We start from the raw sequence: 20672 nt of genomic DNA, 5'->3' as shown, positions 1-20672 counted from the left end.
CTTTAACCTAAAACCGGGCGCTCTTCCCGAGCGACCCTTGCGTAGTGGGGTCCTTCAAGCTTCAGTACAAGCCCCCTGATGACTTGAGGGTTTCATTTCTCCCCCTACGCGCAAACCCTGAGATGGACACCGGACGCTTAGTCGAGTTTCTGTCAAGTGCCAACGCCCCTTCTCAACCAGCTTGCCCACCCAATCCCACAGATCTGTAGAAATTCTGGAACCGCCACTGCCAGGGAGAAAAGATGGTGTCATCACCGTGTCCACGAATAGAAACGCTCTTTAGAGAGCGGAGTCTAGGGAAACTGACGTTCTGCCTGCTATGTAGGTGCCCAGCGGCGGCACTGTAAGCTTTCAGAGGGAGGAGGGGCCCTTCTGGATTGAAAAAGCCCAAAGGCTTTTCTCCCTAAAGATCTGACCCTCAACCCCTGAACTGAAAAACAAAACAAAACAGAAATAAAAGATAAATAGTTCAGATCATGCTTATATCTGAAATCAATAGACCCGAGGGCTGATGAGTTTGTATTTTTTACATGTATTTTTATATGAATATTTTTATGAGACAACTCAGGACCTTAAATGAATATTTTTAAATAAATCTAAATGAAATTGTTCAAGCAAAGTGAAGATGATTCTTCCTTTTAGTGCTTCGCCATCAGTTTGAATGTTTGTACAAATGTTTGCTTTTGATATATATGAAAAAATATTGAGAAAGGCAAATAATTTAGCATTTTTCTCAAAGGGTTGATCAACACCTCCAGAAAGTGAACTCTCCAAGGACAGGGTTCTTTTGTCTGTTTTTTCGCTGTTTGTACATAGCAGGCACTTAGGAGGTGCTCGAAAAATATTTGTTGAATTGAATTGTAGAGAATCAACATGTAAGTGGCTGCCCTCATTAGGTAATACAGGAAATCCACCAGGAATCAAAGTTGTTTCCCTTTCATTTATTTTGCTCCATAGCCCTCAGCACCTCCCCACCCACAATGTTAATGAAATACCAAAGAAAACAATGGAAATTCGGGAAAATGCTTGTTTAAATTCTTCCAGTATTATTCTGAAATGGTGACTCTTAACAGCTTCCTTTATCGCAGATAATAGTACTTGACTAACTCTACATTTGCTGGATGAGTCACCTCCCTTAATTTTTAAAAATTTCTTTCAAAAAGGGAAGAAATTTCAACCTTAGCAAGGTACTCTAGTAAAGTGCCAATAAGTATTCCAAAAATGTAAAAGGCAAGGATTCAGAGTTTCACTATAAATACCTGAGTTTTCACCAGACTTTCACTATAAATACACTATAAATACCTCACAATTTTGAATTCTTACCCTTTGTTGGAAAAAAAAAATCATCAACTAGGAGAGTCCAGGGTACTATGACCCCCTCCAAAAAAAGTAACAGGTCAAAGAAAAGACAGTCTAAATATGGAGAGATTATTGGAGAAGGCATATATTTCTGTGACAGGCAAGAATCTAGAAAAAGATGAAAAGTCTTAGTAATTATGATAACTCAAAAGGATTATTCTCAAATATCTCAGAAGCAGCTTTGTTGAAGTTCTTCCTCACATCGCAAGATGATTTAAAGGAATCTAGAACTATTGACACCATGTCTAATACTACTCTCCATTTTTAAAACCATGTGATTATATATGGCTTTGTCTCCATAGAAATAGTACTTCATTACAAAATTTTTTGAGATATAAATTATTATTTTAACTTTCCATTCAAAATGTAGGGGAAAATACTGTCAATATATATATTAGTCACTATAGACTGACTAGGTTATGATGTTATAATACACAATTCCTAAATCTCAGTATAATACATAAGTTCCAAATCAGCGAAAATTAAATTATTTCTTATATAAAATCAACTGTGGTTCCAAGAGACTCTCTGGGGAAGCTGTCTTCTATGTGTCAGTTCAGTGTTCCCGAATACTTTAATATTAAGGTTCTCCCATGTCAGTAGGTACTTCTACAATCTCAAATGTAAGGGAAGAGTATGATGGAGGGCTAAGTACCAGCAACTAAATACTTCCACCCAGAAATGACACAAGGTTACCTCCACTCACATTTTATTTGCCAGAGCAAGTCACATAGCTACACTTGAAACCAGATAATAGTATTGTCTGCCTGTTTATTTAGAAAAGAGAGAATGACAAAGTATTTCCTTGGTTACATTAAATTAACCCAATTAAAACCCATCTTTTATTTTATTGATAATAACCTAAAATTTTAAATTCAGAACACATTTTGAAAATTTGAATAATTTTTTTTTTCCATCTCTGTTCACTCCTAAACTTGACTTCCTTTCAACTCTGAACTAGTCTGGGAAGTTTCCTCATAGTAGAAATGTTCTATTTGGAGCTTCACACATATTAATTTTGCACTGGGAAAGCCTAAAGACTTACATGTTTGAGGGGTCAATATTATGAATGAATAGTTTTTAAGCACTAGTAACACATTTACTGCTGTATAAAATAATTCATTCTTTCATTTATTCAAGAAATATATATGCCTTAATCTGTTCTAGGCTTTGAAATAGAGCAATGGGCAAAACAGTAAAAAAATCACTGCCCTCATGGATCTTCCATTCTAGTAGGATGGAAGTCAATCAGTCAATCAATAAACAAGTAAACAAGTAAAATATATGTATGATGATAAATCTGAATAACCTAAATATGTAGAAATAATATTTATAAAATGATAAGTAGCTTCAGCTTTCTAGGAAAGAATCCTCAAATTTTCTATTAATAAAAATAACCGTAAGTAGCAATTGTAAAATGCTTTCTAGTTTTTAAAGCGCTTTAGCAGACATATTTTTTGTCTTTTTTGTTAGTTCTGCAGGATAGATATTAACCCCATTTTATAGGTTAGAAAACTGAAGACACCAGTAGGTTAAATGAGTTGCCCAAATTCACACTGCTACTAAATGCCACTGGTATCTGCTTAGAAGATAGCATATCAGAGCTGTGTGCTTGGCATTGCATATTATTAAAAAGTAATTAGGTTTGCAAGATGAAAAAGTTCTTTATGGGGCACCTGGGTGGCTCAGTCAGTTAAGCGTCTGCCTTCAGCTCAGGTCATGATCCCAGGGACCTGGGATGGAGCCCTGCACTGGGCTCCCTGCTTGGCGGAGAGCCTGCTTCTCCCTCTCTCTGTGTTGCTCCCCCTGCTTGTGTGCACTCTCTCTCTCTCTCTCTCTGTCAAATAAATAAATAAAATCATTTTAAAAAAAGAAAAAGTTCTTTGAGATGAATGGCGGTAATATTTGCACAGCTATGTGAATGTACTTAAAGCCATTGAACTGTACACTTAAAAGGGTAAAAAATGGTTAATTTAATGTTATGTATGTTACCACAAGTTTTAAAAAATGTTCTCAAAAAATAAAAATAAAAATGTTTTAAATAATTCTAAATCGAGACCTCTAGAATAATAGAGTAAATGCTTTCTCACCTCTTCTTCAGTTAACACACTTGTTGGATTACACTGTTCATTCCCTCTGTATTGTGAGCATATTGATGGATGTCCATGGCACACCAAGCACATTCTGACAGTAGGGTATCCTCTGCTACACCTGTATTTTTCAGGTCCCACCATTATGCTATATATTTACCAAGTCATTTGGGTTTATTCCCAAATTTATTTATGCCAGTTATGACAATTGAACCTATTTTACTTAATAATTATAATTAAACAATACATCAATCAATTAAATATGAGTGTGCAGAGAGACTCCTTTCAGTGATAAGTAAGTTGCATATTTTTAAACATCTGATTAAAGCCTAAAAATATTGCCATCAAATTATAGGTGGGCAGGATAACAATAAAATTTAGGGAGGAATGGAAATCATAAAAACCTTGAAATATCCAGAGTCAAGTTGCTTTGCTAGTGTCTTTAAGTTCTTAGTCAACTTAAAAGAAATCAGAGTGTATCAGATAGCTGTGGCTTATGCAAAGACAAAGTGGTCTTTCACTCCATAAACATGTTGGAAGAAACCCTTTGACCATCAAGAGATTAGCAGGGGAACATACATTTATAAGTTTCAAGTAAAGTAAAATTTTATGTCTCTTTCCAGATATAAATCTATTGTTTTTTTCAAAATGTGTCTCAAGGATTAGGCAACAAATTATTAGATATGGCGCCAAAACCATGAGCAACAATGATAAAAATAGACAAACTGGACTTCATCAAAATTTAAAACTTTTGTGCATCGAAAAACATAATTAAGAAAGTGAAAAAGCAATCTAGAGAATAAGAGAAAAATATTTGCAAATTACACATCTGTTAAGGGTCTACTATCCGTAATATATAAAGAACTCTTACAACTCAACAACAAAGAAACAACCTAATTCAACAATGTGCAAAGAACTTAAATAGAATTTTCTCCAAAGAAGATATACAAATGGTCTTTGAGCACATGAAAATATGTTCAACATCAGTAGTCATTAGAGGAACGCAAATCAAAACCACTCTGAAATACCATTTCATACCCACTAGGTTGGCTTTAATTTTTTTAAAAAAAGAAAGAAAATAACAAGTATCAGCAAGAATGTGGAGGAATAGAAGCCTCATATATTGGTGGTGGAAATGTAAAATGGTGCAGATGTTATGGAAAATAGTTTGGCAGTCCCTCAAAAAGTTAAATGGGATTACCATGTTACCCAGCAATTCCATTCCTAGGTATATGCCCAAAAGAACTGAAAACAGGTACTCACACAGTTGTACACAAATATTCATAATAGCACTATTTACAATAGTCAAAAGGTGGAAACAACCCAAATGTCCATTAATGCATGAATCAAAATATGGTATATACATACAATGGAATAGTATTTAGCCATAAAAGGAATGAAGCAATGATGTAATGTTACAATGTGGGAAAAAAAATAAGACACAAAATGTCACTTATTATTTGATTCCGTTTATATGAAATATCCAGAATAGTTAAATCCGTAGAGATAGAACATAGATTGATGGTTGCCAGGGAATGGGGGAGGAGCAGGAAAGAGGATGGGGTATAACCACTTAATTGGTATGGAATTTCATTTGGGGGTGATGAAAGTGTTTTACAACTACATAGAGGTGGTAGTTATACAACATGATGAAGATACTAAATGCCACTGAAATGTTTGCTTTAAAATAGTTTTATGTTATCTGGATTTCACTTCAATTAAAAAAATATAATTCAAAAGTGAAAGTCTTTTTTATTCCTCATTTAACATCATTTTTCAATAACCAACCAACCACTTGTCACATCAGGGAAATGGGCTTCTGCATGTTCATTTTTTGTTTTTTTAAGATTTTATTTATTTATTTATTTATTTATTTATTTATTTATTTATTTATTTATTTATCAGAGAGAGAGAGATTGAGAGCAAAGCAGGGGAGGCAGTGAGTGCCAGGCAGAGCAGGCAGAGGGAGAAGCAAGCTCCCCAAGGAGCAAGGAGCCCGATGCAGGACCCCTGGGATCATGACCTGAGCCGAACGCAGCCACTTAACCAACTGAGCCACCCAGACGTCCTTGCATGTTCTTTAAAACTTTCCTATATGCTCCTCTTGAAAAAGGGTTTGTCACAATTTACCTCTCATATACAAGCTGATTGTTCTACTTGTCTATTTTCAGACAGCTTGATTCTAATTATCCCACCACAGAAATATAAAAGTGATTCTGAGTCTTTATTGTTGGGAACAAACAAGAAATTGGGGGGAAAAAAAAAAGCTGCTGGAACCTCCCTTTGTCATGTACCAACTGAGAATGAGGAGGGGAAGAGCCCTGAGTGTGATGGCCCTCCGTAAAACATAGCACACTCTTTCTTCATCTTCTCAGCCTGCACTGTCCCATACAGTAGCCTCTAGAAATATAGCTGGAGTGACAGGGAAACTGAATTTCTAATTCTACTTAATTTTAATGAACTGAGATTTAAATTTAAAAACTGGCTCTTGGTTTCAGCTATTAGAAAATTTTTAACTATGTTTGGAACAACTTGCATATTTGAATCTACTTGCTTTAACTGTAAATTTTGTGAAATCTACATACACACCAGATTCAAAGACTTGGTAAAAAAAAATGTAAAATATCTCAATTTTTAAAATATCTATTATATGTTGCAATGATATTATTTTGGATATAATGGGTTAAATAAAACCTATTTTTAAAATTAATTTCACCATTTCTTTTTATTTGTTCAAATAAGGCTATTGCAAAAGTATTAAATTACATACATGGCTCACATTCTATTTCTGTTTGACAACTTTGTTCCAGACATTGTCAATGGGGACTCCAGTAATTGGAATCCTCACTATTTAGACTCAGGAAAACTGACGAAAAGCAACTAGAATTTGGAATACGCTACCAAGTGAGAATCCAAAGTGGAGTCAAGTTTCCAACTTCCAGGCTTTCTGTAGTGCTTCTTTCAGCCTTGGTATCTGTGGGTAGCAAGCCATGGTGCTCTTTGTGAGCAGAAGGTAGACATGGCTAATATTTTCATGACTGGTGTCATTCTTTTGGAAGTCCAAAGATGACCTTGGCAATAATAGAGGACCATTGCCTCAAGATAACCCCACCCCACCAATGTGACATAGTTTGCGGTAAAGGATTCCAGAGGTAGGCTAGATTCATGCCTAGAATTCATTCAAGAAATTGCAGAAATTCATAGGCTGATGGGTGAAGAAGAAAGAGAAAAAGAAAAATCCCTTCCCCACAGATGTCAGAAAAGTTTGACATGCCACTGGTTTGAGGAGAAACTATTCTGTCTGGATTGAGTGATTAGATCTTGTCCACTTTGCCCGCAATTATATTTCCGATGTTGGAGTATCCTCAGTGGATTCTCAGTGGGTGGGGATGCCCAGTCACAGCATAAATGCTATGTCTCATTCTCAGGGCATGACAATGAAACACTAAAACTATCCAAACATCTGCTGTGGAGGCAATGAAATTCTCTCCTTGCTTGCTTCTCATGGTTGGTATGCTGGTTTCTCCTCTAGGGTTTTTTCTTTTATACACAGGCTAGACCACACAAGAGTTCAATTTTAATGATAAGCATTTATTTAAGACTGAAATTGGAACCTCAAAGAATCACAAAAAAGAGAAAATACTGTATTTGCTCAATTTCAGTTAGTAAGCATTCCCCCCCCAGATGAGATATGAAGTATAATAAAAAAATTTTTTTAAGTAGGCTCCAAGCCCAGCACGGAGCCCAATGCAGGGCCTGAACTCACCACCCTGAGATCAAGACCTTAGAGATCAAGAGTCGGTCGCTTAACCAACTGAGCCACAAGGATGCCCCGAAGCATAATTTTTTGTTACTGTTTTAGCACTGTTATTTTTGTCACTCATGTATATCTCTAGGCACTTTGATAAGTACATGTCCTCATTTTATTATTACTTATATCTGTTTGTTTATTACAGGTACTCATACTATTTTACACCATTTTACCAATGAGGAAATTGAGGCTACAAATCAATTGGATTAGTTGTCTGAGGTCTTATAGCTAGTAAGTGATGAAAACAATTCAAACCCAGATCTGACACCAAGTTTCTAAGTTTGTTTCTAAGTCTGAAAAAGGGAAATAGGATCTTTTTAAAAATAGTGCCTGGAAAGTATTCAGCACTTTTTTATTTTAATTTATTTATTTGAGAGAGAGAGAGAGCGAGAGAGTGCATGCACGAGCAGGGGGGAGGGGTAGAGGGAGAAGCAGACTCTCCACTGAGCAGGGAGCCCGACGCGAGACTTGATCCCAGGACCCCGGGATCATGACCTGAGCCGAACGCAGACGCTTAACCGACCGAGCCACCCAGGTGCCCAGGAAATAGGATCTTAAGATACTTTTCTTACTAGCTTTAAAAGCAAACATAATGACTCAAAATATGGGGTTAAAGGTACTCTTTTTTTAACCGAAATAATTTTAATAAAACTTTAAAGAGACTTTTTTAGGTGAAGCCTGTAAGGATGTATCTAAGTCTGAGGAAGTTTTAAGCACCTGGATTCTTATGTGCTTATGTTTCAAAGTTCATTCAACTTGAAAGTCATCGGTTTCTTAACAAGTGCTGCCAATATGAAATAAGAAAAAATACTTGAAACAGAAAATCCCCCTGTGTTTGTTGAACAGAGCGGTATTGTGGTTTGTTTTTTGAAGGGGACAGGAGATGGGGCTACGTAGTGGTGGGGGTGTTTGTTTTTATGAGGTCTGCTTTGAAAAGCTCTCCTGAAGCCTTCCCAGGAGCAGCCAAGCGGGAGTGCTGGGGTTGATGCCATATATGCTAAGTGTGGGCCTACCTCAGCTGCAAGTAATTTAATCTCAGGATTCTTTCCCAACGGGACCTTGGACCAAAGCAAGCTGAGAATGCCATACATTGGATTTCTCATTGCTGTGAGACCTTGTGGTAGAAACAAAAAATATTTACAGGTCCAAGTTTCTTAAGGTGGTGGGCTACCTAAATTTGAGAAGAACGTGGGATTTCACCTATTGGGAGGAAGGTTTATGCTCTCCGAGGGGTAGATTCTGTGGGCAAGCTGGAAAAGTTATCCGGAAGTATTCCCTGAACTGTGTCTTAGCTGTTGGAGTGTAGATGCTACCTATCATCTTTAACCATCCTTAAAAAGAGAATCAGAGCCTTCTCTGATTCCTCTGTTCCTCTGTTTATTTGCCTTCCAAGAGGATTTGAGAATTTGCTAGGCTGCCCCCTCCCTTCCTCCTCAACAGAATTCTCCAGATCCTCCAGAAAGAACACCCCAAGACCTTTCACATGACCTCCGGCTCCATCCCAGTTGAGTAGAAACCTCTGGTTGCTGAGCATCTGCATCAGGTGGCATGAACTGGGGAATCAAGATGGCCAGCTTGAGAAGAAAACTCCAAGAATACCCAAACGGCCAAAGTTTCACCTTTCCAATGACAAGTATGCCATAGGGATATTCCAGTACAAAGCAGCAACAATAAATTAGTACATCATTCCTTAGTTCAGCATGAGCCTCAGTAAAAACTGCAGATAAACAAATAAGATAAATATCTGTTTTTTGCTAAAAATCATTGTCACGGTTTCTCTTTTAATTTTTTCTTTCACAAGCAATACATTCACATAATTAAAAAATCAAAATGGTAAGGATGCCTGGCTGGGCTCAGTCAGAAGAGCAAGTGACTCTTGATCTCAGGGTCATGAGCTGGAGCCCCACATTGGGTGTAGGGATTAATAAATAAATGAATAAATAAATAAATAAATACTCAAAATGGTATTAAAAGGAATGCATTGAAATTCTCACTGTCACCCAGGCCCCACCCACCCCATACCCCACCCCATTTCCTATAGGTAACCATTTTAAAATTTTCTGCTGTCCTCTTCCAGGGCACCTGCCCAGTGTCTGTTTCAAGGCATATATAAACAAAATCAAATATATATTCTTATAATTTCTCTCTTTTTATCATACAACAGGGAGGATTCTACAAACACTGTTCTGCACCTTGCTTTTTTTCACTTAATGCATCCTAGAGATCATTCCTCATCAGCTTTCCTTATTTTTTGTTGTTGTTGTTACAGCTGCATAATATTTCATGATACACCACACTTTATTTATTTGGGTTGTTTCAGTCTTTTGCTTTTATAAACAGTGCAGCAGGTGTTTCTGATCAGACATTTCTGGCTCAAACTTTGTTCCTTCTATTTTCCTGATGTTCCACAGGCTTCTAGATGGCTGCCCAAGGGGTGTGTACTAGACTTACAGAAGGGTAGAGATAGAAGAGGCTTTAGAGCTGGCTTAATCCAACCGACTGTTTTAAGAAAGGGGAAACCAAAGCTCCTGCAAAGCGACTTGCCCAGGGTTACAGAGTGGTTGGTCTGGGACCAGAGTCCATGTTTACTGATGCTCAGCCTGAAGTTGTACCTGCTAGATCACACTTCTGGGTGCTGGGTACTGAGTGTGTGTGTGTGTGTGTGTGTGTGTGTGTTGCTCCTCCAGGAATATAAAACTCATTGAATGCAAAGTCAAACATGGTCAGAGCCAGGAGGAGACCACAAAGCCCCTTGGAGCCGGGGTACTCTGCAGCAGGAAGTCATGTGGTTAGGCTTCACCAAGGAGGTAGCATTCATGGCAGGCCTGGAAGGATGGATAAGATTTCACCAGGAAGAAAAGATGCAGAAAGGCAAGAGCACAGATGTGGATATGGGAAAACATCAGGTATCTTTGGGTAGAAGGAGCCTAGTATGGCTGAAGCATAGTGTATGATTAGAAAGTGAGACTACCGGGGCGCCTGGGTGGCTCAGCCAGTTAAGCGGCTGCCTTGGGCTCAGGTTGTGATCCCAGGGTCCTGGGATCGAGCCCCGCATTGGGCTCCCTGCTCAGCGGGAAGCCTGCTTCTCCCTCTGCCTGCCACTTCCCCTGCTTGTGCTCTCTCTCTCTCTCTGTCAAATAAATAAATAAAATATTTTTTTAAAAAAAGAAAATGAGACTACTAGTAGCTTTATTTATTTTTTTAAAGATTTTATTTATTTATTTATTTGAGACACACACACACATACAACAAGTGGGGGGAGGGGCAAAGGGAGAAGCAGACTCCCCACGGAGCAGGGAGCCCGATGTGGGGCTCCATCCCAGGCCCCTGGGATCATGACCTGAACCAAAGGCAGATGCTTAACTGACTGAGCCACCCAGGTGCCCTACTAGTAGCTTTAATGAGAATTACCCTATGCCAGGTGTTATTCTTAGTGCTTTATCAATACTAGCCTTTAATCTTCACAACCTGTGAAGCAAGTACCATTGGTAAACCCATTTTACAGGTGGGGACACTGAGGCACAGAGAGAGTCGATAACTTGCCTGAAGTCATAAGTCACACAGTAAGATTACATTCTACAGAGTCTGACTCTAAAGCAGTGTTGACACTTCCCCATGTTCCTGGGAGATGAGACTGGAAAAAGATAGTCTTATTAGAGAGGATAGTGGAATGCATGTTGAAACACAGAAAGATTTATACTACCATGTTTGTAAACAGAAGGAAATAAATGTTTATTGAGCATACACTCTATCTTCAAAAAAATCATGTAAGATAGATATTATTTTCCATATAATTCAGATGGGGAACCAGGCTTCCGAGAGGAAAAGTAACTTGCTCAGACTCTCAAAGCTGTCAGGTGGCAAAGGGAGCCTCTGAGGCCCGTGTCTGAATGAAAGCCAGTGCTTGTGACAGGCTGACGTTTATCCGAATGTAGCCCACACAATTCTAGTGCATAGCCTAGAGGGGCCTGGCGTTTGTGGTCAACTAAGCTTGGGAAATGCTAAGATAAACAAAGTTAGACCTTAATTTAATTGCAGATTTTCTCAGAGATTTTTTTTTTTTTTTTAAGATTTTTATTTATTTGTCAGAGAGAGAGCACAAGCAGGGGGAGCAGCAGAGGGAGAGGGAGAAGCAGGCTCCTCACTGAGCAAGGAGCGCGATGCGGGACTCGATCCCAGGACCCTGAGATCATGACCTGAGCCGAAGGCAGACGCTTAACGACTGAGCCACCCAGGTGTCCCTTTTCTCAGAGATTTTAATGTACTTCCACGCTTCATAAACCACCCAAGAGGTAGATGTTACATCTCACATTTCCAAAACAAATCTTACCACGATTCTCTCCTCTCCCACCATTCCCTAGCTCTTTGTTCAAGTCACACTCAGTGGAAATAGTGCTGGGAGGTATACCAGTTTGGGAAAGGCTGAATAGAACATACGGGAGAAAGGAAGGAAAGCTGTGTTTCCTGATCAGCTGAGCATACACGCACTGTTTACAGATCTATAATGTTAAAATATGAAGAGCACTGGGATCTTCCTTTCTGAGGACTGCACAGAAAAGAAGTTATCCAAACTTCCATATCTCAGAAAACTGATTTGTTTTGTTTTGCTTTGGTTTTGGTTTTTGTCCTTATTTAAGTATCAAAATGAGAAAACCGATTTCATTTCTAAAGCAGAAATCTCCTAATTTCTATTCTAATTCTTTCACACCCCAAGGTAAAAATGTTGAGGTGTTGGGAACCAAAAAGTATATGCTGGGCCATGCTTTTTAGGTTATGCCTGTGAACTTAATTTCTGATTAGCTGGTGGTTTAATTTATAATCTGATGTTACTATCCTATCACCATAAAAGAGAGTATGTTCAAAAAGAATACCTTCGGGGCACCTGGGTGGCTCAGTTGGTTAGGGTCCAACTCTTGATTTTGCTGGGGTCTTGATCTCAGGGTTGTGGGATTGGGCCTCTCATCGGGCTCCACAATGAGCGTGGAGCCTGCTTGGGATTCTCTCTCTTCCTTTACCCCACTTCCCCACCTTGCTCCTGCGCATGCTCTCGGTCTTAATGAATGAATGAATGAATGAATACCTTCTCCCCTTCCTTCAAATTGCCTCATGAAATGTAAAACTTACACACACGGCATGGGTAAACCAAGGAAAACCTTTGTCTCTAAGAAAGGATTCTGCAAATCTTAAACACTATGTGAAAATAATATTATTTTACTGACTACAAATTCTGCCTGTCAATTATCCAAATGTAGCCCACACAATTCTAGTGCATAGCCTAGAGGGGACTGGGAATTTTTGTAGGCAATTATTATTACATTTGATAAGTTGAATGGAGCTTCCTTTTCAATTCTAGGAGTATTTTTTTAATTTGTGGGAGGATTATTAGAATGGCCAGAAATGCTATCGGTGTTGGTTTTATTACCCCATAAAATAACCCAACTGTAAGAACGAGAGGACGAGTTCATAACACTCATTCTTATTTTGAGAGCTGGGGTGTGGGTGGAGGCTTAGATACACCTCCAAGTGCTTGCAAAACCCTGGAAAATCAGTAGGAGTAGTGTCATTTCATACCTTTGGAGATGTTTGATAGGGGTCTCTTCAGATACAGACAAGATTAACTGTTGGATATTTTTCCTAAGAAAGTTTTTATAATAAAGTACTTTGCTGAGCTGCTGTTTCTCTAGAACTTAATTTTAATGACTCAGGCTGTGAGTGAAGTACAAACTTCCTCTTTTACCACTGCACTCTGACTGGAAGGTAGAATATTCAGGAATAACCATCGCTCCTGTTGCCCTACGTCTATAGGAAGAGGAACCCAAAGGAAAAACAAAAATAAAAAAGATGTATTCACTCATAATCTTTCTTAGGCCAAAATGAACAATATATAGATACAAATGCTAGTGAAACACATTGAAAATTGAACAGCACAGGAAAATTGAGAATGATGCTGACTAATTGCCATAAAATACAAATCCATCCATAATCTAATGAATTCAAATATCTTCTTTCTTTTGCATATCCTATAACCCAGTCATATGCATTGGGATGTTTCTCAAGCCTGGGCAACAGGGATCCCCAACCTATGAAACATACCAGCCTCATGAAAAATTCTCATCTTAGGAATCACTGGAATTGGGATTCTGTACTACTCTAGTCGCTTTTTGGTTTTGGAATTGGGTAGGAAATATTGGGTGAAAGGAAACTTGAGATGGATGTCCTGAATTATAACCTTTGCACCACCCATCCTATGAGCTCAGACAAATGACTTCATCTCTTGTGCCTGTTTTATTATCTCCCATTCCTATTCTCGTTCTTTCATATCCAGAGGTACATGTCATCTGAAGCCTTGGGCACTTTGCATTATAAATCAGGAACAAATCCAGGAGGGAGAAAGAGCGAAGGAGACAAGTACCTGCTTAGGAACCTAAGTTTCTGCATAAATGTGGTATTCGAATTTTATTAATGGTGTTTCATGTTCTGGACCATTCCTTACACATTTATACATTTTCTCCTGGTCCTCGGAAAACTAAAGTCTCTGTGGAACATTCCATGAATGATCATCAGCATTACGTTCCACTAAAATAACTGGGACCTATTTATAAACCACAGGAAATTGTTCTTGCTCAGGGTACTGTCTGAATAAGTAATTTAAAAAATGGAAAACACTGTCAGTCATCCATATGTTTTCTCTATTTATTGTTTCCCAAACTGGCCTTGAGCGTTCCTATCTCCGTATCTTTGTTTAGGCTCTCCCCACGGTTTGGAATGCCTTCCCCACTCACTCAAATCCTCTCCTCCTTTAAACTTCTGCACAAATATCACTTTTTTCAGGTAGAAATTTCTATAACTTTTGACGTGGCTCCTTTCCCCCTAAAGCCCAGGAATCTTTTTTTTCCCTCAAATCTGTGAGTCACTTGTACCCCCAACACATCACTCAGCACTTAAGTCCTACCCTATTTTGTTTTCTCCTTTACAGCATTTCATAAAACTGGAATTTCCAGAGAGACTGTGAACTCCTTGAGGAGAGCATCCTGCATGATACAGCCAAGGCAGTATCCGACACAGAGCTAAGAACACGGACAGTGCTTAGTGTGGTTGATATAAGGTGGTGGTTTTCAAAAGGTCTGAAGCCAAATGAAAGAAAATCCCAGAAACCCTATGTGCAAAATAGACAAAAGTTGACCTAGGGTGGTAGAAGTTGGGGTTAAGGTAGGTATACTGGCATCCCATAAACTGGACCCCATTCCCTACCCTCTCTGCACAGATGCTGGACCATCCCCACAGTTCCCGAAGCCTGGGAACCTAGCCTTCCAAGTACATTAGTGGCCTCATTCCATTCCTTCCAGGTGTAAGCATAGATGTATCTGAACTGAGCTGTTAGGACTCTCCAGTGTGCTAATGTTACCCCCTCCCCAAAATGTGTGCCTTCTCATGGAATTTTTCTAAAAAGAGCGCCTCAACCAGATGCACAGATCCCTAACCAGTCACTTGGAAAACTCAGTATGGCTGATCATGGAACAGACTTTGGGCCCTATTCCCCACTTCCTACTGCCCCAGCATATTCCCTTAGGAATGCCTGTGTGTTTGAAATTCTGGAAGTCCCCAATAGTACTTTCAGTCCACACAAACATACTCTTCCCCATAAACAAAGTTTTCTTTTCTCCTTCATACTCTCAATTAATGCAAGGCAAAAGAGTAAACAAAGTTACTGGTGATACTTTTTTTTATTGAGGTAAAATCGACATATAACATTATATTAGTTTCAATGTAATGAAATTGTAATGATTTTATACAAATATATACTGCAAAATTATCACCACTAAGTCTAGTTGATATCTGTCATTGTTCATAGTTACAAAAATTTTTTTTCTTGTGATGAGAACTTTTAAGATCTATTCTCTTAGCAATTTCAAATATGTAATACTGTGTTATTAACTGCAGTCATGCTGGTGGTACTTTTTTTGTGCTATTTTTAACGACTGAAACAAAACAGATCTAAAACTGCAGCTTCCGGAAGAGCCATTTGTTCTTGCTGGTCTTGTACCTCCCCTTGAACTTGACCGTGGCCTCTCGTCAGGCCTTACATTTAAGGGCAGGGTCTCAAAAGACATCCTTGTTGATAACGGTTTTGTCCAAGGGGATATCCACAGAGTACCTTGTGGGCATGAGTGATCGTATTATAAACTTTTGTAGAGGACTTGATCTTTGACCTCATGGCCATTTTCTTCTTACTCGTGGCAGCTGTCACTTTGTGGGAAGAGCGGTCAATTCCAGCCACCAGAGCATGGCTGTAGGGATGGTCTGAGGTACCGTCATCAATATTCTTCATGATGACTGCTTTGCATCCGGAGTAGCATCCAGCCAGGACCAGCACAACCTTCTGAGGTTTCATGAACTTGCGCATCTTGATACCAGCCTCTCAAGCCTACAGCAGAAAGTACTCTGGCGGTACTTTTAATGGCACAAGACACATCTCACTCAGAGCACAGGAACAGAATGAAGAGTGGCTGTACCCTCCACTCCTTGGCCCTGGAATCATTGTAGCCCATCCCACCCCAGCGCTGTACTGCACTCTGCCGACGTTGACCATTACGGCTGCCTGCTCTCCCTGGCTTCACACGTGCATTCTTGCTCCTCCCTTGATTTGTCAAACATGCTTATTGGACTAACAATGGGTTTGTCCTTGACTTTACATCCTGTTGACCTCTTTGGATGTGGGGATCCAGTTTTCACTTCAGACCTAACTCAGACCCTAGCGCTCTTAGTTTTGTTCACAGACCAGTGGCTTTTCCAGGTCCACTGATCCTGGCCACTTCAGCCACTTCAAAACACCAGGCGCTGCCAACCACACGTGGCAAGAGGCACCTGCTAGCTGGAATCTGGGGCTGTCTTCCAGAGACCCTCTTGCCTGGTCCTGACTTGCCTGTGCCACAAGCCCACTTCTGTTCAGATCCACACCCTTAACTTAGCAGCTCCAATTTCAGTAGCCTCCTGACTTCACCCTGCATGTGCTCTTCCAGATATTTAGACTCAGATTACCTCTACAGACTTTGGCCTTGGGCACCTTTGTGGCTCCCTGTGCCCTCTCAAGCCCTTTGCCTGCCCTGCCCCTCCAGTACCTGGCCCACCTCAAGGAGAAGTCACAGGGTCACCACCACTGTGGGACATTCCACTGGCCCGTGAGGAGTGGACACAAGCCAATCAGGAGAATTGTTTTGCTGATAAACCAATCAGGGAGAAGAGCTTTTTGATTTTCTGAAGTCTGCTGTGCAGGTCAGGAGATGATTCTCAGAGAGAGATATAAAATGGGGAACGTCAATCCGGAGTCTCGGTCCAGTAAGAAGGAGGTACACACATTTTATAAAGGAAAAGTGATTTAATCATTCTCTCATCATTTTACCAGATGGGATGGGTCCTGCTGGGAATGTGTTGTGAGGAAATGTTTATCAGGAAGAGAAGTAAAGGACTCAGGACTCTTGTTATCCATCTTCCATAAGCAGTCATTTCTTTTTTCTTTTGTATTTTTTTTTTTTTTAGGGAGAAAGAAGTGTTGGCTTGAACTCCTCATGCTTTCTTTTTTCTTTCTTTTTTTTTTTTTAAAGATTTTATTTATTTGTCAGAGAGAGACAGAGAGCACAAGCAGGGAGAGCGACAGAAGCAGAGGGAGAAGCAGGCTTCCCGCTGAGTGGGGAGCCCAATGCGGGACTCGATCCCAGCACCCTGGGATCATGACCTGAGCTGAAGGCAGACGCTTAGCCGACTGAGCCACCCAGGCATCCCCTCCTCATGCTTTCTTATATAATAAAAAAGTCAAGCAAAGGGCATGTCTTGGTTCAGCTTGGACTCGGCAGACTGTCTGCCTTATTGCAGTGCTGGGAGTCTGAGGTTTTTTGTTCCTTGAGGATTACCATGCAATTCCTCCTCAAGTGGTAAGCCTCTTTCCATGCAGAAGGGGCCCATCTCAGGGCAGGCCATTATGATGCCTACTCTGTTGGTGATATTCAGCAAGAATTAAATGCATCTTAATGGTTTTATTGTAAGAATTCTAAACTTAGGGGGGAGATTTTCAAAACTAGTGCTCTTTTGAATTAACTATGGTAGGTCACTTGCCCATCTGGGGCCCTTTGCTCATTTGTAAAATTATAAGGGTTGATCCCATGCAACCTCAAAGATACCTTCCAGCTTTGAAATTCTCTAACTTTGTAGTAAACCCTAGTTGGCATCTAGGCACTGATTGGAAATCTATAAACCAGATAAGATATTCTAGAATTGAATGTATCGGTATCCCTCAGCAATCACAGTACTAGAGTCTTAGCTTCAAAAGGAAACCATCTTTTTCTTCAATAAATAACAAAGATTAAATGAGATAATATATCCATGGGAACACCTAGCATGGAGGGGCACAATATATTTCAGTTAATGGGGCATTTCCTATACTAGAATTTCCCAAAACATAATTCTAGAATCACTATTCTTTCACCTAGATTCACCAAGGCAATTATGTCTTAAAAGTTCCTTTATAATGTTTTTTTTATGCATTCAGGATCCAATCAAGGATCACATAGTGCCTCTAGTTATTGGCTCTCTTTAGTTATTTTTACTTTAGAATAGTCTCCTTTTCATTTTTCATTAACATTGATAAATTTGAGGAGTCTAGGCTGGCTATCTTGCAGAATATCATACAAGCTGGGTTTATGTGGTTGTTTCCTCATGTTTAGATTCAGAACAAACATGTTTGGCAAGAAAACTATGTAAGTGACGTTCTTAGTGTTATTTTTTAAGACTACTTTTATTTTACCTTTCGTTTGGGATCAAATCTGACAGAAATATGTAAAGTAGAAATGGAAGGTGCTCCAAAACACCCACTCCCAGAAACAACCAGCATTTACATTTTAATATATATGCCATTACATTTTTTTCTTTCACAAAGAACAAAAATGGAATCCTTTTCTACATCATTTTTTGTAACTGGTTCTTCTTCCTTTTTAGTGCCTCTTGGGCTTTCTGTGTGCGTTACCTGTAGCTCTACCTCATTCTTTTCAGTGGTTTGTTTCTAGCTGTTAGCTACGAAGAACTATGCTGCTGTACCTCGGAAACAAATAATACAGTATATGTTAAAAAAAAAAAACAAGAAGAAGATAGCAGGAGGGGAAGAATGAAGCGGGGGAATCGGAGGGGGAGACGAACCCTGAGAGACTGTGGACTCTGAGAAACAAACTGAGAGTTTTAGAGGGGAGGGGGGTGGGAGGATGGGTTAGCCTGGTGACGGGTATTAAAGAGGGCACGTTCTGCATGGGGCACTGGGTGTTATACGCAAACAGTGAATCATGGAACACTACATCAAAAACTAATGATGTAATGTATGGTGATTAACATAACAATAAAAATTTAAAAATTTAAAAAAAGAACTATGCTGCAATCATCATCCATGTCCATTTTTCTCTTTGTGTACTTCTGGGAGTTTTTCTATGGATTATATCCCCAGAAGTGAAGTTTCTGGATCAACTTTGACATTGCAAAACTGCCACCACCAAACATTGTATCGATTAACACACTCAACAAATGTGTATGAAAGGGACTGTTTCCTCACATCTTCGCCTGGTTTTACCATCACTCTTTTTGATTTTGTCAGTTGGAAGTGAAAATTGCTATCTCGTCATCCCTGGAATTTTTTTAAAGATTTTATTTATTTATTTGTCAGAGGGAGAGAGCACAAGCTGGGGGAGCAGCAGGGAGAAGGAGAGGGAGAAGCAGGCTCCCCGCTGAGCAGAGAGCCTGATGTGGGGCTAAATCCCAGGACCCTGGGGTCATGACCTGAGCTGAAGGCAGATGCTTAACAGACTGAGCCACCCAGGGGTCCCCATCCCTGGAATTTTTAAACCATGAGCAAGGTTAAGTGTGTTTTTGTATGTCTACTTCCTCGGTTTCTTGTTTGTTTGTTTGTTTTTCCTGAATTATCTGTGTCTATCCTTTGCCTATTTTCTACAAGATTGTTTATCTTTTTCTTACTGGCTTGTAACACTCATTTTTATGTTAAATAAATTAGCCATTTCTTTTCCTTTTTTTAAATTTATTTTTTAAAAGATTTTATTTATTTATTTATGAGAGAGAGAGAGAGAGAGCGCGAGCGAGTGCGCGCATGAGCAGGGGGGAGGGGCAGAGGGAGAAGGAGAAGCAGACTACCCGCTGAGCAGGGAGCCCGATGCTGGGCTTGATCCCAGGACCCTGAGATCATGACCTGAGCTGAAGGCAGATATTTAACCGACTGAGCCACTCAAGTGCCCCATAGCCATTTGTTTTTTGTAGGTATAATAATTGTTTTGTCCAGTTAATTGAAGCATCTAAGTAACATCTTGAGGTGGTTCTCCTTGAACTTTCCATACAGGCAATAGGGGGAGGGCACCTACCTGAGTCAAATCTCTATGTGTGAATAAAATATAAGTTATATGTTTATAACATGTACACTGGACACTGTATGTATAATTGGAAAGTGGTTTTTTAAAAAAATGTTCTTTCTGTGCTAATTTTCTTTTAAAAAAATAAACTATGTTGAGATACTTTCAGATAAAATTCTTAAGATCCTGGGCTGTAGTGGGTTATAAGGTAGAAGCAGAAATGGTTCTGAAGGGGCGCCTGGGTGGCTCAGTTGGTTAAGCAACTGCCTTCGGCTCAGGTCATGATCCTGGAGTCCCGGGATCGAGTCCCGCATCGGGCTCCCTGCTCGGCAGGGAGTCTGCTTCTCCCTCTGACCCTCTCACCTCTCATGTTCACTCTCTCTCTCATTCTCTCTCAAATTTAAAAAAAAAAAAAAAAAATCTTTAAAAAAAAAAAAAGAAATGGTTCTGAAGCTGGAAATAGGCTGCAGATAACCAAATCCAGTGTTTAGAGCTGGCAACCCCCCCCCACCCCCACCCCCACCCCTGGCTAAACATAGTTTGGAAATCATCCCTCTGGAAGGTCTCTCAGGAAGCTCTGAGAAGTTCGACTCTGTCCACTGAATTTCCTCCCACCTTGAGCTTCTAGGTTCAATGCCAAGGCTGTTCTTTGGCAGCGTGCAGGTGGTGGTGTTACATGAACCGCCAGCCTAAGCTCAATCTTTAGAAATATTTCCAAGCGGAAATGACTTGTGGGCCAAAGTTTTTTTGGTTTTGGTTTGCCTTACCTATCCTAACCAAGTTGGATTTTTTTTCTCACAATTTAGATCATGTATTGCATTCTGTGGGAGCAAATTTGTCAGCTTCAGAGATGCCTCCTATATTTGGTGATAGTGAATTATGTTCAGCTTTTTTACAACATTCTTCTTAATCATCTATCCTGGGTAAGTGGACGTGCTGGCTGTGTTCCTCGTACAAAAATTAAAGATTAGTTAACTGGATGCACTAGGTACATCGCCCCCAGATCAATTTAGGACA

General features: G+C 39.7%; 1 pseudogene; it reads right to left on the bottom strand.

The window, feature by feature from the left end:
* Positions 1–14888: 14888 nt before the first annotated feature.
* LOC145723705 (large ribosomal subunit protein eL27 pseudogene) lies at positions 14889–16420 on the bottom strand (annotated as a pseudogene).
* Between the last annotated feature and the right edge of the window lie 4252 nt (positions 16421–20672).

Source organism: Leptonychotes weddellii, chromosome 10, assembly GCF_054177405.1.
Source record: "Leptonychotes weddellii isolate Sample4059 chromosome 10, ASM5417740v2, whole genome shotgun sequence".
Classification (NCBI taxonomy): Eukaryota; Metazoa; Chordata; class Mammalia; order Carnivora; family Phocidae; genus Leptonychotes; species Leptonychotes weddellii.
This window is presented reverse-complemented; position numbering and strand designations above follow the sequence as displayed.